Source organism: Ovis canadensis, chromosome 19, assembly GCF_042477335.2.
Source record: "Ovis canadensis isolate MfBH-ARS-UI-01 breed Bighorn chromosome 19, ARS-UI_OviCan_v2, whole genome shotgun sequence".
In the NCBI taxonomy this organism is placed as follows: Eukaryota; Metazoa; Chordata; class Mammalia; order Artiodactyla; family Bovidae; genus Ovis; species Ovis canadensis.
In genome coordinates, this window is record NC_091263.1 from 32045322 (window position 1) to 32061741 (window position 16420).

A 16420-nucleotide genomic window follows, 5' to 3' on the forward strand; every position below is an offset into this window, starting at 1 on the left:
CAGTGCTGAATGCTCTTTGACTCAATAACTCACCCTTTCCTGGTTCTCCGTTCTCCCTTCTGCAGTGCAGTGTGTTATGCCTGGAGGCAGCGGCTCCCATTCCATAGCCATTCTAGGCTTCTTCTGGGCAAATGGGCTTGTGCACACAGGTGGCTATTGCTTTAAGTGTGAGAAGTGGATCCACCAGAGTGGAACTGTATGAAATCTTAGTGCTCACCGTAGTGATCAGGACTCTTACGGTTGCAAACAACAGAAACCCAGTTCCACTGACTTGAGGGTGGAAAGGGAGCTTATCTGCTCTTCTGAGCCAAGACTGTCTTCAGGCATGTGGGCTTTAAAGGTGACACAAAGGGTGTTGTCAGAACTTAGTCTCTCTGCAACTCTGCTCCAATGTTTTCTGTTTTCCAGTTCGTTTGTTTGTTTTGTTTTAAGAAGGGTGGGAGAAAGGCTGATGTACAGCCAGTCTCTCTCTGTGATGACAGCATGGCCCCCACAGCCCCAGGCTTACATCCTACCTGCTTCAAGTCCAGCGGAAAGTGAGAGGTCCCTTCTCTCAGAATTGGGTCTCCCAGGTTGCGACTGACCCAGTGTGGATCACATGAGTGCTCCTGAAGCTGGACCTGTTCTGGCAAGATACAGTGCAGACCTGCCAGGCCCGGGAAACACATCCCTGAAATTGGGTGTACACTCAACTCCCCCGGATATAGAGGACAGAGAACGGCTGAGGGTGGTTGCCCAAGAAAAACTGAGTGCTTTTCCTTACAAGAGGGGTGAAAAATAAAGCAATGGCTGTCCTCTAGGTCTTCTCTTCCAGTCCTTTTTTTATCTTCTTCCTGAGCTGTTCTTTCTCTGCCAGATCACCCCCCACTCGGCCCCTGCAAAGGGCATTCGTTATCTTGTATTCCATTCAGGGACAACTGAGATCAATAGAAAATTCTTCCCAATGTTGAGATAAAATCTTCCAGGGTTTTCACTACATCAATCCACATGGAAATCTATCTGTTACTTGAATACAGAAATCATGACCGCATACCCAGGTCCATCTTGCCTCTGGGTGAACACACCAGGTTCCTTCAGTTGACCCTTGTAACTTGGCTTTGCATTTTCTCTCTTCCTGGGTCAGACGTCAGGGCTTCGCTGACCTACAGAAATTGATTCTCAGAACCACTCAGAACTCTACAGGAAGCTCTGAGCAGCAAGGAAGAGAGCAGGGCTGTCTAGACATTTTATTTCTAATAATGAAACCTGTGAAGGCACTTGCTTTTTTCATGATCGTCTCATCACATGGTTGACTCACTCTGAACTGTCAGCTCAAATCTCCTGGGGATTTTGTACCAAATGTTTTTTAATCTATCCTATGAATTCTGCACTTGTGTTTCTTTATATTTGCCCTTTTAAAACTTCATTTTATTAGATTCTGGCCATATGGGATCAGTGTCCTTATTTAAGTGATTTTTTCAAACAGCAAAAATGGTCCCTTTTGCAGGAGTTTCCTCTTTCCTCCTCTGTGGGAAAAGGCTGTTTTAACTTCTCCATGCCTTCCTCCTCTGTGTTACCTTCTTATTCATGTTAGTTCTTTGGCCCCATCTGATTCCTTTCTACTTGCATAGTGGAGACGATAGAATGTGAAACAGAGAGTTGAGAATGAGTTCAGCAGTGGAGGTGATGCTTGAATTGGGCGTTGAAGGATGAATAGGAGTCTCCCAAGTGGGGAAAGGAGGTTAGGAGTTCAGTGTTAGGACAAGGGCTGGAGCACAGTGGACAGAATGTCAACGATGGGGGTCCAAGGCAGCTTGGAATGGAGGCTGCAAAATGGTGGTCCCCAGCTGAACTTGGTTCTCAAGTTTAATCTGCTTGGCCCTCACTTTGTTAAGAAAACTTCAACCAATATTTTAAAATTGTGAAATTTCACATAAAAATCAGAATTTTGTATTTCTCTCAAAAAACCAACTCTGACAGTCCCAGATCCATATGTGGCTGTCCAGAGCTGAGAGGCTGCTGGCCCTTCAAGCAGGGCACACTCACTCCACTGCCTCACAGCCCCTGCACTGTCTGGCGCACAACACCAACCCCTTTATTTTAATAGCTCCTTGGTCCTTTGTGCAGTTGAGTTTTTGGCCTCATTCTGAAACAGGAGTGGTTCTTCAAGTCTAGCGTCAGAATCAGCTGGAGGGCTTATTAAACACAGATTGCTGAGCCCTAAGCCCACAGCTTCTGATGCACCAGGTGGTAGTGAGGCCTGAGAACCTGCATTTCTAACGAGTTCCCAGGCGCTGCTTTTGCTGCTGACCTGGGAATCACACACGGGGAATGATTTACCTAGTCCCACCTCTTGGTTTTCCAGTAAGAGCAGAGTTTGGCCCCTGACGCAGGTTTCCTACTCCGGGTCCAGCCCTGATTCCACTGTCCCCTGTGATGCACCAGCAGGGAGGGTCCATCTGCGTCCTTTTTGCTCTCTCTTTCCGCCTCAACCATTTCTGAGGTTGAGCATTGGAGCCCATTTCATTTCCAGCCTCAGCTTCCTTAACAATAGCCATCCATTATCCTCTGCTCGGATGCCTGCAGAATTTAATTACTTGTCCCAGCCCTGGAGTGAGTTTGATTGTTGGAAGCTGTGGTGTTCTGAAGCAAGCGCTAATGAGAAAAGACTCTTAGCAGAGAAGAGAGGGCATTCGGGGGCCCTGTGTTTGAAAGCAGCCATTCACGGTGTGGCAATAAAGGCTTGGTCTAGAGTGAGCTTTCTCGTTCCCTTCTTGAAGATATCCGTCGCATTTCATAAATAAATCAGGGCTTTTGTATCTAATAATTGCCTTGCTTTGTAACCAAGATCAAAAGCACCAATAGCCTTGGATTCAAAGCCAAGTTTATTTATTTAAATTTTTTTTTTAAATTTTTGGGTTGCAGGAGAGAGTGAGGGCTTGCATGCTGGAGGGTTCAGCTCTGAGGCCTGCACGGAGAGCAAGCGACACGGGCAGACTGCCAGGGGCTCGGAGCCTTCAGCTGTCTCCACTGTCTCCCAGGGAGATGAGTTGTGAGCGCTCACCCTGCTAGTGCAGCCTGCTGACCTGGTCGCTGTCAGGAGTTCCCAGCTCACTCAGAAAACACGCGTTATGGCTCTCATCACAATAGATACACAATAATCATAGATAACAAACAATCAGTGCCTACTGTGTGCTGGGCTCTGGGCTAAACATTCACTTCTTACAGCCTTAGAGGAAGATGCTGTCATCACTCCCATTTTACAAATGAGGAAACTGATGCCAATAAAGGTGAAGAAGGGATTTGAATCCATCTTTGTCTGATCCCAGAGCCCATGCTCAATGGAAAAGGCAGGCGTTAAGGGAGGTAGAAGGATGAGTCAGACATAGTGCCTTCCCAGCTCACAGTGAACAGTGGAAGTGAAGACAGGCGTGTATGTGTGATATCAGTATTCAGAAGAAGGGGGGCTTTTAATCTGGGCTGAGGGGGCAGTTTGGGGAAGGTCTTGTGTAGGGGATGCAGCATTTGTAGTGAATCTCTAAGTGAGGCTTAGGATTTATACCAGCTTGGATTCCTGGGAAGCTGACTCCAAAACAGGGATTATGTTGCAGGGATATGTTAACCAGTATTCTTGGAGTCCACCCCCTTGCAGAAGGAAGGGAGAGAGGCAGGACTCAGGGAATATGCAGTTACAACAAAGGCCTCAAATGACTCCTTGGGGAGTTCTGAGGCTAGGCTGGCCCTTCCAGGTTGTCCTGGTTTGTGGGGAGGAAGCTGGGCCTTTCTACCTTCATGTGGCTCCTGGGAGATGTGGCCTTGGGCAAATGCCTGTTTGTGAGGCCGTTCCAAACAGGGCTGACAGTGGGGCATCTATAGACAGTACTCCCCACAGGTGAGGGAATATGTCCCCTATCCTGAAGGCATTCTGAGGGGTGCCTCACTGTGTCCCCAGCAGACATGCAGAAATTCGGGAAAAGTCAGAGGATTCTAGACCGAAGCAAGGGTCCATTGGCAGAAAAGTCTGGTCCTGTATTGTGAGCAGGTCGGCCAGCCTTGCAGCATGGTGCTATGGTTAGGGCTGTGGACAGACTGCAGGGTCCCTGTTCTGCTACTTTTTAGCTGCGTGAACTCAACCTAATCCCTAAATCCTCATGGTTTCAACATTTTCAAAATGGAGCTAATTAAAAATGTCCTTCTTAGGGTCATTGTAAGGATTAAAAAGTGATGATATAAAATGTCTACCTGGTATGCAGTAAGTAGTCATTAAATATTAACTACTATTAGGATGATTATTGGGAAATAATAATCCTTTGAGGAAAAATGCAGTGAGAATTAAGTTCAGAGATGGGATAAAGAAACATTCAGGGCACACAGATTAAATAAAGGGTCAGAAATCATTCACTGATTGCTTCTAACTTATTGTCTTTTTTTTTTTTAATTTAAATAACCTCTTATTTCCTTTACTTGCCTTTTGGACCTAAATAGGTTCAGTAGAGGAAAATGGGGAGAGAAATGGCATTCTTAACTTTTATTTTAATTTTTTAATTTTTTAAATATACTGTTGTGTTAATTACTGCTGTACAGAAAAGTAAGTCAGTTATACATATATATTATCTTTTTTAAAAATTTATTTTTAATTGAAGGATAATTGCTTTATAATATTGTCTTGGTTTGTGCCATATACCAATTATATATATATATGCATTCTTTTTCATATTCCATTCCATCATAAACCATATTCCATAAACAATAAACCATATTCCATCATAAACCATATTCCATTATGGTTTATCACAGGATGTTGAATACATTTCTTTTAAAATATTTATTTGTTTATTTGGCTGTATTGGGTCTTAGTGGGAAGATCCCCTGGAGAAGGAAATGGCAACCCACTCGAGTATTCTTGCCTGGAGGATCCCATAGACTGAAGCGACCTAGTGCTCATCGGGTCTTGGTTGAGGCATACAGCATCTTTGTTGCATCTTTTGTTGTGACACACAGACTCTCTAGCTGTGGTGTGAGGGCTTAGTTGCTCTGAAGCACATGAGATCTTAGTTCCCTGAGGGATCAAACCTGAGTCTCCTGCATTCCAAGATGGATTCTTAACCACTAGACCACTCTCATAGCCCCTTCAATACATTCTTGACTTTTAAAAAGCATACTTCTAACTTTTCACCGTTTAATTCTTAGCAAATTAGGAATAAATGGAAACTTCCTTAGCCTGATAAAGAATATTTACCAAAAAACCACCAGTAAATATTGTACTTCCTGTTAAAGAGTTCAGCAAGATGGCTGATTACAAGATAAATATACAAAAATTAATAATGTTCCTGTATGCTTGTCATAGCCAACTAGAAAATGTAATTAAAAAATGCATATATTAGAATACAAGAATGATTGAAAATTAATGTCATTAGTGCTATAAATTATCTGCATCATAGAAATTTTGATGTGATATTTTCATTATCATTCAGGTATAAATATTTCATAATTTCCATTTTGCAGTTTCTTCTATGCCCCGTAAATTTTTCAGAATTATTCATATTTTAGTTCCAAAGATTTTTTCAAAGATTTTCTTTGAAACCATCTACTTGCTTTAAATTTTTAGCTTGATTGCCCCATAAAAAAGAAAATATTTATAAGAAAATATTTTCTTATAAAAAGAAAATAAGTAGGTTATATTTTTTGGGTATTTGTTGGAGCATTTACCTTATCAGATATCAAGACTTCCTCTTATGTGATAGTACAATGGGTAGTGCTAGAGCAGTGCTAGGCAAACTAACAGGGGGCCCAGATCAGTGCTCAGAAACACAGCCCCCCACAAATGGGAACGCAGTATGGCAGCAGTGCATTACAGACTGGGGGGAAGGATGGCTTGTTTAGGAAATGGGGCTGATTCCACTGGTTTCTTGTCCATTTCTTGTTATTTTTTTAGGAACCGGTTTAAACACACACACACACTTTTATTTCCATATGGAAAAAAATTAGACCTCCACCTTAGTTAAAAAAAAAATATTCTAAATGGGTTAAAGTGCTAAAGGTAAGAAATAAAACTAAATACTTTTGGAAGAAGATATAGTAGAAGGTTCTATTTAAAACCTTAGAGGTAGGAAAAAGTTGCTTAAACATAAAGCACAAAACAAAAGAAGCATACACCATAAAGGAAAATAATGATAGATTTCATTATATAAATTTTATTTAAATGTTCTATACAATAACAACTGCAACAAATAAATAAAGAGAAGATACAGACTAGGAAAGGAAAAGATGTTTGGCTTGCAAAGAATTAATAAAAGGTTAATAACCAGAATATAAAAATCAGCTCCTACCAGAAAAAAATTAGAAAAGGGCAAACAACCCAGTAAGAACATGGGTTAAAGATATAAATAAGTGCATCACAGAAAAGGAAATTTAAATGGTTAAAAGTATAAGAAAAGATGCTCAAACTTACTGGTAATTAGAAGAAGGTAAAATAAAACAAAATGAAGCACAGTTTGACTCCTCTTAGGTTGGTCAAGCAGTCCAAGTGCTGGCAAGAATGCGACACAGCAGAGCCACTTGCATCCTCCTAATAAGCATGTAAGTTGGACGCCCCTTTGGAGAAGAGTGGGAGTGCCCAGTGACAGAGAAGGAAGAGGTAGACAGCCTGCACCCCAGCAGTTCCACTTCTAAGTACGACCTAAGATAGGTTCTTGAATAGGGGGTAATGTGATCAGAGCCAAGTTTAAGGATGATTGATTTGGTGTGTTTGATGGCTTTGAAAAGAGGGTTGCTGAACTCGGTTGTTACACGTATACACTAATGCACAAGTTGCTCGTGGAAGGTAACAGGGGCCTGGGTCAGGGAGGTTGATATGGATGGATGGATGGGTGAGTGGATAGGTGGGAAGGTGGTGGATTGATGGGTGGATACATGGGTACGGACATTTTTGAAATGCTAATGCAATCCTGTTACATCGTCTACACAAACAATGCAAATACAGTAGAAGATCAGATTAAAAAATGACAAGGAGGTTGGAGAGTCGTCTCAGGTCAGTGATTCAGCAGGAATAAATGATCAGTAATGTTTTAAATCCAACAAATAATCCTGACAACATCCATATCCGCTTTGAAGAGAAAGCAGAGGGGGAGAAAACAGCTCAAGGCTGAGGGATTTTTCGGTTGTTGTAGCTATGGGTTTTTCAGAAAGACAGGTTTGTCACACTCCTTAAGACACAGAGACCCTCAACCATTCCCTGAGCCTTTTGACGCTGATCTGCAAGAGATTCATGTCCCTTCACCCTTGCAGAAAAAAAAAAAAAAGAAGTCTGAGACATGGTCAGGAAAGACTGTTCCTGAGTATGTTCTGTTTTCACAGAGACTCAGCCCAGGGGTCCATGCCCTGTTCTCCTGCCTTGGCCGGGAAGCCAGTGGTTGGGGCCAGGACTTGGTCATAGAAACAGGAGATTCTACTAAAGGGTGCTGTCCGATACTGACAGTGACCTAAAGGAGAGCCTCTTAAATAGCAGCGTGCTTTTTACAGTAAGGCAGAGGAATATGTGTGTTTTATTATTATTTTGGAATATTTGGGGAAAAAAATCTAAAGGCACATAGAGTCATAGTTCTCCCAACAACAGAGTGGAATGGTTGAGAGAGAATCACATTTACTACCTCCGTGATCTTGAGCAAATTCTTCACCCTCCCTGAGGCTCTCTGTCCTAATCTTTAAAGTGGGGTTACAATAGGGGTTATATCCCATAAATTCCTGATATTAGGCTTTTGTAAGGTATTGTCTATAATGCAATTATCATTGGGCCTGGTACATGCTAAGAGATCAAAGGAACAATAGCTATTATTGTTGTTATTATCCTTAATGATAAGTATTATAGTGCTGGTACTAAGCATTGTTACTAACGGTGATAACTTATTAATAATATTTAGTATTATTAGGAATGATTCAGAAACTCCTGTCTTGACCACATCAGGTCACTTGGTCATGCCTTTTCAAGGTATCCTTGGGCTTCTTCAGACCTGTCATTTTAAGCATTTCTGAAAATGAAGCCTTTCGCACAAACAGGGTCCCAGAGAGATGGTGGGAGTAATTAAGGGGTTAGACAGACACAACGCCAGGCTTATTGCCTCAGACCATCGCAGGGCTCCTGGGGAGGTACCAGTGGGGCCCACCTCTGTCCAGGGCATTTGATGAATGGGTGCAGGGCCTTCCTGTTTCCTTGAAGCCCGACCTCCCAGCCCGGATGTTCCAGCTTCTTGTGAAAACAAGTCGGTGCCAACATTTTGAGTTGCAGCCACAGGAGACAGACATCAGTCTGCAAAGGGGAGGAAAGAAGAGAGGTCTTGAGGAGCAGGGAAAGGAAGGGGGTGGGGGGAGGGGGAAGGGTAACAGAGGTCCAGGTGGAAGGAGGGCAGAGTGTAGGCTGAGGAGGATGTTGGGAGGCAAGGGGTGGGGACGTGCCAGAGTGCTGGCTGCTAAGTTACCAGCAAGCTAGGTACTACTCGGAGAAATCAGCCAGTCAGCTGTCCAAGCGGCCGTGTTCAGGGATGAGCCAGCCTTCCAGGATAGACTTGGAAATGCTCCATCCCTCCGAGACACACCCTTAAGGCCTTTGCTTTAGAAATAAAAACACAGTCTCTCTGGGAGATGGTCAATGCTCACATATATCATTTATTTAAATAGGGAACATCTGTGCGTCTCCAGTTTTGTTATTTGATGAGAAAACAAGCTGGAGTGTGGAAAAGCAGTGGATTAGAATGAAAAGAGACAGAGTTTTTGGTTTTTACTTTGTTTGGTTTGTGTATTGGTTTCCCATTGTTTGTTTGGAACCCCAGAACTAGGGAAGCCATGGAATGTTCCCACAGGGGGAAAACCGGACATGAGAATATCAAGCAAAGAGAAAAGGGAGACAGATGTTGCTGACTCAGCTCCTGATGAGATATCTGGAGTTGAGGATGGCTCCACCTTACTCCCTGCCTTGCAGTTTCCTGAAGCGTTTTTTCGAACCATGACCTCTGAATCAGTGAGAGGGAGTCCTGTGATTGAAACTCCGCATTTTTATGTTTTCTAAATGTTCAGAGTGACCAGCTCCACATTTAACTTGAGAGAGACAGAGACATACCCTTGAAGAAGACTTTTCAAATATAATTCATAAAGTCTTAGGATCTGTAGTAACAGTTTTGAGGGTTTCCTCTTAAAACTGAGATTAGCTCTGCATTGAAAACCAAATCCAGTCATCCATGGCAGGACTTTTTTGGTGAAAACATTGATTTCACTCCAGAACCATTGTGCCAAAAAATGTCAGCTGATGCCATCTTGATGTGAATGTTTGTGGTTTTGTTTTGTTTTATTTTTGCAAAAAAGTGAGTCGAAGGTGGCCTCCTTTTAGTGTCTGTGTTCTGCTTAGCTCATGCACAGGTGTTACGGAGCTCCTTTTGTTTGCCAATCTTTGTTATCAGCACTCTGGGAAGCCAGAGCCCCAGCCTCGAAGGGGCTTACACTCTCTCTACTTGGTTGGAAAGTTGTTCTTTTGCAGAAACTGTTTGAAAACTGGTGTTTGGTAGAGGGTTTTCAGAAAACTGTCTTGCCCCGTGGTCATTGTGGTGTCTTCATGCTAAAATAAGCACAGAATGCATCAGTATTCTTTCACATGAGCCAAGGTGGAAATTCACGAGATTCTATAAGCTGGAAAAGTCCACAGGTAGATCTTATCTAAGCATCACGAGATCAGGACACAAATACTGTTGTCAAGACCCCGACAATCCTTGTGGTGGGCAGCCCAAGACACCTGACGTCCTCGCTTAGCAACCCCAGAGGAAAGAAGATCTGAGAATATGGTTCTTAGAAAACTTCAGGGAAGATTCTCATCAGCTCAGCCTGAAATATGTTTCCATCTCTGACCCAGTCACTAGACACAAGGCACTAGAGCACCTGGTCATCCCGGGTCCCGTGCCGGATGGACCATCTGGCGTGACAAGGCAAGCGGCAGTCAGTTCCTCCCGTGTCTCATCTTTTATTATCAGAGCAAGGAAGAAGGAAGAAGCCAGAGATGACCAGCATGGCTGACTTAGGCGTAGCAGGGCGAGCGAGCCAAGGAGTACCAAGTCAAGGGGAACTTGAGCTGCCTGCAGGTGAGGGCAAGGACCGGGGAATGCAGATTTTTGCACAGGTGGTGACAGCGTGCACACGATGGGCAGGTGGAGTCCAGAGGGCATGTCTTCCTTTGCAGCCTGGACTTCTGGTTGGACTCATCTCTGTGACAGCACTCCAGTGGCTTCTCTTCACCCATGTGCCCGCATCCCGTCTAGGTGCTGGGGAAACAGGCCACAGAAGGTCCTTACGAGTGCCAGCTTTGGGGCTGCTGCTGCTGCTGCTGCTAAGTCGCTTCAGTCGTGTCCGACTCTGTGTGACCCCATAGACCGCAGCCCACCAGGCTCCCCATCCCTGGGATTCTCCAGGCAAGAACACTGGAGCGGGTTGCCATTTCCTTTTCCAATGCAGAAAAGTGAAAAGTGAAAGTGAAGTCACTGAGTCGTGTCCAACTCTCAGCAACTCCGTGGACTGCAGCCTACCAGGCTCCTCCGTCCATGGGATTTTCCAGGCAAGAGTATTGGAGTGGGGTGCCATTGCCTTCTCCAGCTTTGGGGTTAGACCAACCAAAACCTGAGCCTGGCTGTGCCCCTTCCTAGCTGTATAGCCTGGGGCAAGTTGCTTAACTCATTTGAGCCGCCAGCTCTCTTCTGCCACGTAGGTATAATAGTACCTGCCTTAAAGGTTTCCTTTAAATAATGTATGGAGGTGACTTTGGACGGTGTTTACTGTTGTAATGTACTCCAGAAATGCAGGCTGTGGCTGATGGAACGGGGGCCAGGTCTCACTCAGCTTTGAGTCTCTAGTGCCTCATGGAGGCTGTTGTCTAGTAGGCCATTCAACAAATGCTGGTGTAAATCAGACTGAAGGCAGGTGAGGACCTGGCCACAGAGCTCCAGGAAACAGTAGTACAAGCAGGAGGATGGGTTCAGGGGTGTGGGATTCTACAAAGGTGGTGGTGTTGGGGTCCACAGGGGAGTCAGGAGGTTCATTCTGAGGAAGCAGACCCTTCGGCAGCTCTCAGAGGCGGGGACACAAGAAGGGTGCTTGTGTAAAGATCCTCTCACAGGTTCAGATTCGGCAGCTCTGGGATGGCTGTCGGGATGAGCACCAGGAGGATACAGACAGCCACCCCAGGGAGACCCCACTGGTTTCTGGGTCATAAACTCAAATGGACAAATGAATGGAGATTCTGTGGCCAACCGGAGAGCATGACCCATCCAGAGGGGGCCCTGTTCTCCAACTTGGGGAGCTCAGCCTCTCTGGATCTTTTAGTTTTGCAAGGGAAGCTGAAAATCTGGACATGTAAGGAGAATTTTTCATTTTTAAATACTGGGAAGAGTCAGATTTTTTTGAACACTCTGAATGGCCAAATAAAACACATTTGTAGGCCAGAGAGGCTGCCACTTGGAGCCCTTGGGCAGCGGTTCCACCCAGGGTGATTTTGTCCCCCAGGGAATGTTTGGCAATGTCTGGAGATAATTTCTGTTGTTGCATCTTGGGATTGGGGTAGAGGGTGCTTATGGCATCTAGAGATTAGAGGGCAGGAAGGCTGCTAAGCATCTTATAATTAAGCCCAGGACAGCTCCCCAACCCCCTTCAGAGTTATCTGGTCCTAAGGGAAGTTTAACTGTCCTTTGCCGTGGGCAAAAAATAGAGGCAGGGCCAGGGCCACCTGCCACCTGATTTTACAGACTTTGGGGTCAAAGAGACAGGGCTCTGTCCTTCCATCCCCAAGGAACCGGGGCTGCTGTGGTTGAACCTGCGTTGGTCCAATATAATCATATTTTACAGTCTGCATACTTCCTGTGCATGAAGGAAGCAACGCACCACCCCAGCCTCTATAGGCGTGAAAGTCTTGTGAGAAATGTGGACAGAGAGTGTGAATACACTGTCCCTGGGGTCCCCAAGGGCTGGGCATGATGTTTGCCAGGGATGATCAGGGATTTGGCCTCTCGTTCATGATGGAATGTTTGGTTTGGGTTCCTCATTCAGTAGTTTCTGGAACTGTAGTTGAGACTATTTCCTTTCCCAACAAAACCCAACCATAAAAAATAAAATGCCTTTAGTCCTTCACAGTTCAGTAACTATCGGCTGAGCACTCGCTGTGGCCAGTCCCACCCAGGCTGGTGCTGATGGGGAGAGAGCAGAAACTCAGGCAGTTTCCCTCTGGAAACTTACTGCCTCCATCCAGCCCACCCTCCATCTACCTACAGCTTCATCTTCTTGGAAGAGCACAGACTGCCCATCAGACACTCCTGCTTGCAAGCCTTCAGAGGCTCCCGATCCACTTTGTCAGCCTCTGTGATTGGGCCCAGCCTCCATGTCAAGCATGCCTTCTGTTCTTCTGTTGTTATGCTCCTCTCTTGGCAAACCATACTTTCCCCTGTTCCTGGGGAGCATGCCTTTGCTCAGGCTGTGGCCTTTGCCTAGAATGCCGCCTCTGGCCACCCATGCAAGGTGAGGTGGTCCCTCCAGCCTCGTTATCCCCTCATCCCATATCACCTCTTTCACTCTTTTGAAGCCTTTTCCACATCATGCCATTTTGGTTCTTGACCCTTGAGCCCACTAAACTGGGAAGAGTTGATAAAAAATTCAGTTATGAATTCCCTTTCCTGGGCAACCTCTTCACATTGCCCCTGGCATCCAGTGGGTATTGATTCAGGCTGTAACACGATTTCCCAAGCTCTTCACCTGTGTCTGGTATGATACCAGTGCTGCCATACGTGTCACCTCTTTCCAGCTCACAAGGACTTCATGACAGCATGGCATCGTTCCATGACAGCATGGCATCGTTCCATGTTTATGCACAAGGAGAGTAAGGCTTAGCGGAATCGTCACTACATTCATTCATAGGTTCACTCAGCAAGCGTATTTAATGAGCACCCACTGGGTGACAGGCTCTGTGGCATCGCGGGAAGAGTGGCAAAGTGAGACACTGCAAGCTGGGGACCGGGAAACTGACTCTGAGGCCTAAATTTAACAGCAGATAAATTTAACAGGGAAATACTTGGGATCCACCCCTAGGGAGGGTGGAGGAGGGAGCAGAGTGAAGTCAGGCTGTGATGCAGGCAGTCTTACTCAAGGTCTTAGCCAGCCCTAAAAGGAGTTCTAAAGATAGAACGGCCCTTTAAAGCTGTCCAGGTTGAAACAGGAGAGACTGGTTTCTACGCCTCATATCTTTGGATGAGGCGTCAGTCTTTGGAGGGTTTGTCACCATGCCCTCTGATGCCATCACTGAAGCATGCTCTCAGCCGGGGGGTTGTCTGCTGCCAGTGGTCCCAGCAACGAGGGGGTCTGAGCATCTCTCATCAGGGAGAAAGTCTCTTTGACCTCATGGGGTTTACCTTCAAATTGGAAAAACAAGTGACAAGTGCGTAAACAAGTCGGTCACTATGCTTCCCATTATAAGTGCAGAGAAGGGCAGTAACAGGCACTCCTTTTACAGGCGAGGAAGCAGAGGTGCTGAGAGGTCAAACGGTTTTTAACATCCTATCTCCAATCCCCGTCCCTTTGGCTCTGAGTTTGAGCCCTCTCCACCTAGTAACTATGCTTCCCAGGTGGCACTAATGCTAAAGGACCTGCCTGGCAGTGCAGGAGATGCAAGTTTGATCCCTGGGTCGGGAAGATCCCCTGGAGCAGGTCATGGCAACCCAATCCAGTATTCTTGTCTGGGAGATCCCATAGACAGAGGAGCCTGGCGGGCTATGACCCACGGGGTCCCAAAGAGTCAGACACGACCGAAGCAACTTAGCACACAAGCACACCACCCTGTGCTAGTCACATAGAGCCTTTAAAGTCAAGCTAACGAGCTGGGTCTCGATCCCGTAGGCATTGAGGCAGCTTTGGAGGAACACGGTAAAATACTTTTCTAGGAAATGACACTGGGATGGGCATGGGAATTGGGGGCTAGAGTCAGGGCTTTGTTGAGGGGCAGCTTCAGGAATCTGGGCCCTGCAGTGATGCCATTGGTTGCTCTGGGACTGGGGGTGGAAAATGTGGGTTGCTTTGGGCTGCAAGTGACAGAAACTCCAGCTTTTAAATAACTTAACTAGTGAAGCCACAGAAGTGGAAGTTCTGCAGGAGACAGCCTGTGGGTTCAGGGAGGTCATTAGGATTTAGGTTTTCATTCTGCCACCCGAAGCTGCTTCCTCTCCTGGTCCTAAGAGGTCTGCTGATAGCCACTGAGGCTCCCAGCACTTTTGCTACCACTCAGTAGAAGAGCTGAAAACCTCCCCTCCACCTTCTCAGTCCTCTTCCATGCAGTTGTCACATACTCACCCCTGGACTACCAACACATACAGAGTGCACCATCTTGAGTCGGGATGGGGTAGGCTATGTCCTTGAAAGAACTGGCTGGAGAGATGAACACAGGCCAAATTCATGGCTCTGTTAGGAATCAGGAAAGGCAAGATTGGATGCTGGGGAGGGAGCTGGCATTGTCTGCTGCAGAGAACAAAGTACCGGGCAGTTTGATGGTAGGATGCGGTGACAAGTTGGATTGAGGATGGAGGAATTTTTTCGAAGTGTCAAAAATAGCTCCAAATTTCCAGTCGCCATGTCTGGGAAGATATTATCCCATTGACTGAACCTGAGGAGATGGAGGAAACATCACACATTTTCTTCTGGATAATTTGAATTTGATGTGATGAGGGGGTCATCCACATGATACTGTTTTGCAGCAGCTGAAGATAGGGTCTTTGGGGTCGTGCAGACAGAGCCCAAGAGAGGGCCGTGGAGGTGATGACATGGCTGCCAATCACCGAGAAGTGGGAGCGGAAGTCAGCAGTGCGTGGGGAGCTGGCTGGGCCAGAGCTGAGAAGGCCAGACTCTTCCCAATAGAGCTGCTTTAAGAAATTTATCTGACAAGGGTCCCTGCCCATGAGCACAGTGACAGAGTGCAGAGATGTTCACTGCATCCTTGTTTGGAATATTAAGAGACTGGAAACAACCGGCTGGTTAATTAGTTATGACATATCTGGTGTATGGAACCCGAAGCGCTATTATTAATAGAAAAGGAGAATGCAAGAGCTACATGGCCTGTCAAGGAAAACAATCTGTCAGATATATTGTTTGGTGGAAAAAAACAAGGTGCAAAGGCTTGTGTAGATTACTTTCATTTATATTAAAAAGAGAACATATGCTATCCAGCTGTATGTGTGTATATTCATAGACTGTTTCTAGAAGGCACCAGAAGAAACCTTTAATAGTAGGTGCTTCTGAGTGGGGTTCTGGGAACTCAAGAGACCTATTTTTCACTTTTTTCTTTGCTGGCTGTTAGTTTCTTTAACCATGTACACTTGTTACCTAGCAAAAAGTTATATCATAAAAATAAATACATAAGAAATGAAGTCTTGGGTGTCAGAGGCGTTGGCCAGGCCAAGAGGAGGTCACTGAGGGGTGTCAGAGAGTCTGAAGCAAACCTCAGGGGGAGGGGCTTCAGGAGAAACCGAGGCAGCTGCTGAGACTCAGGGAGAGTGGAAGGAGATGGGAACGGCTTGTTGGGTGCCTCTGTAGATGCCCGTGATGTGACAGAAGGTTCCCTGGGAGCTCTGCATAGAAAATTCTGCTGAGATAGTCCTGAGCTTCTGCATTGGGTCCCCTTGCTTTAGTCAGCAGAGCCGGAGGGACATCTAAACAGATCTCTGGAATTGCCCCAGAGCTCTTGTTCTCTGTTAGGAAATCTGACACCTGTAAGGGCTGCCTTTGGAGAGGTGATTCTTGGCCCTGCCAGGCCTAGAAGCTGAGGGTAATGAGATGGGCCTGGAGCAGAGCCTAGGAAGGCATGATGTTTGGTGCTGAACCTTCCTAGCGACCCCAGAGTCCGGGGCTCTGATCTATGCAGGAACTAGAGGAAGGCTGGTCTCTGCAAGTCAGTTGCTGACCATGCTGGAGGCCGAGGGAGCTGAGAGAAAGGACAGGAGGGCTCTCCTCTCAAGGGGCGGAGCTCCCTTTGTCAGTATGGAAGTTTCACATGATGGCCTGGGAAAACAGGGAGAGCATTGTCCCTCCCCTCAACTAATAATGACAATGCAGTCATCCAGCAATATGGGGAGTTCGGTTCCAGGACCATCAACACCGCCACCTCCCCCCGCCCCACCGCGGCCCCACCAAAATCCAAAGATGCGCTAGATCCTTGTATAAAATGGCATAGCACCTGCGTATAGATGTGCATTCTCTAAATATACACTCTAGATCATCTCTAGATTACTTACAATACCTAGTACAATGTAAATACCATGTTAATAGTTGTGAATTCTATGTGAATAGAATTATGTGTAAATAGCTGGCAACACAAGGCAAATCGAAGCTTTTGGAACTCTCTAGATTATTATTTTTTCAAATATTTTAAATTTACAGT

General features: G+C 45.8%; 1 protein-coding gene across 2 annotated transcripts in view; it reads left to right on the plus strand.

The window, feature by feature from the left end:
* The window catches only part of SRGAP3 (SLIT-ROBO Rho GTPase activating protein 3), a 243482-nt gene that overhangs the window by 144717 nt on the left and 82345 nt on the right, over positions 1-16420 (plus strand). The window lies entirely within an intron of this gene.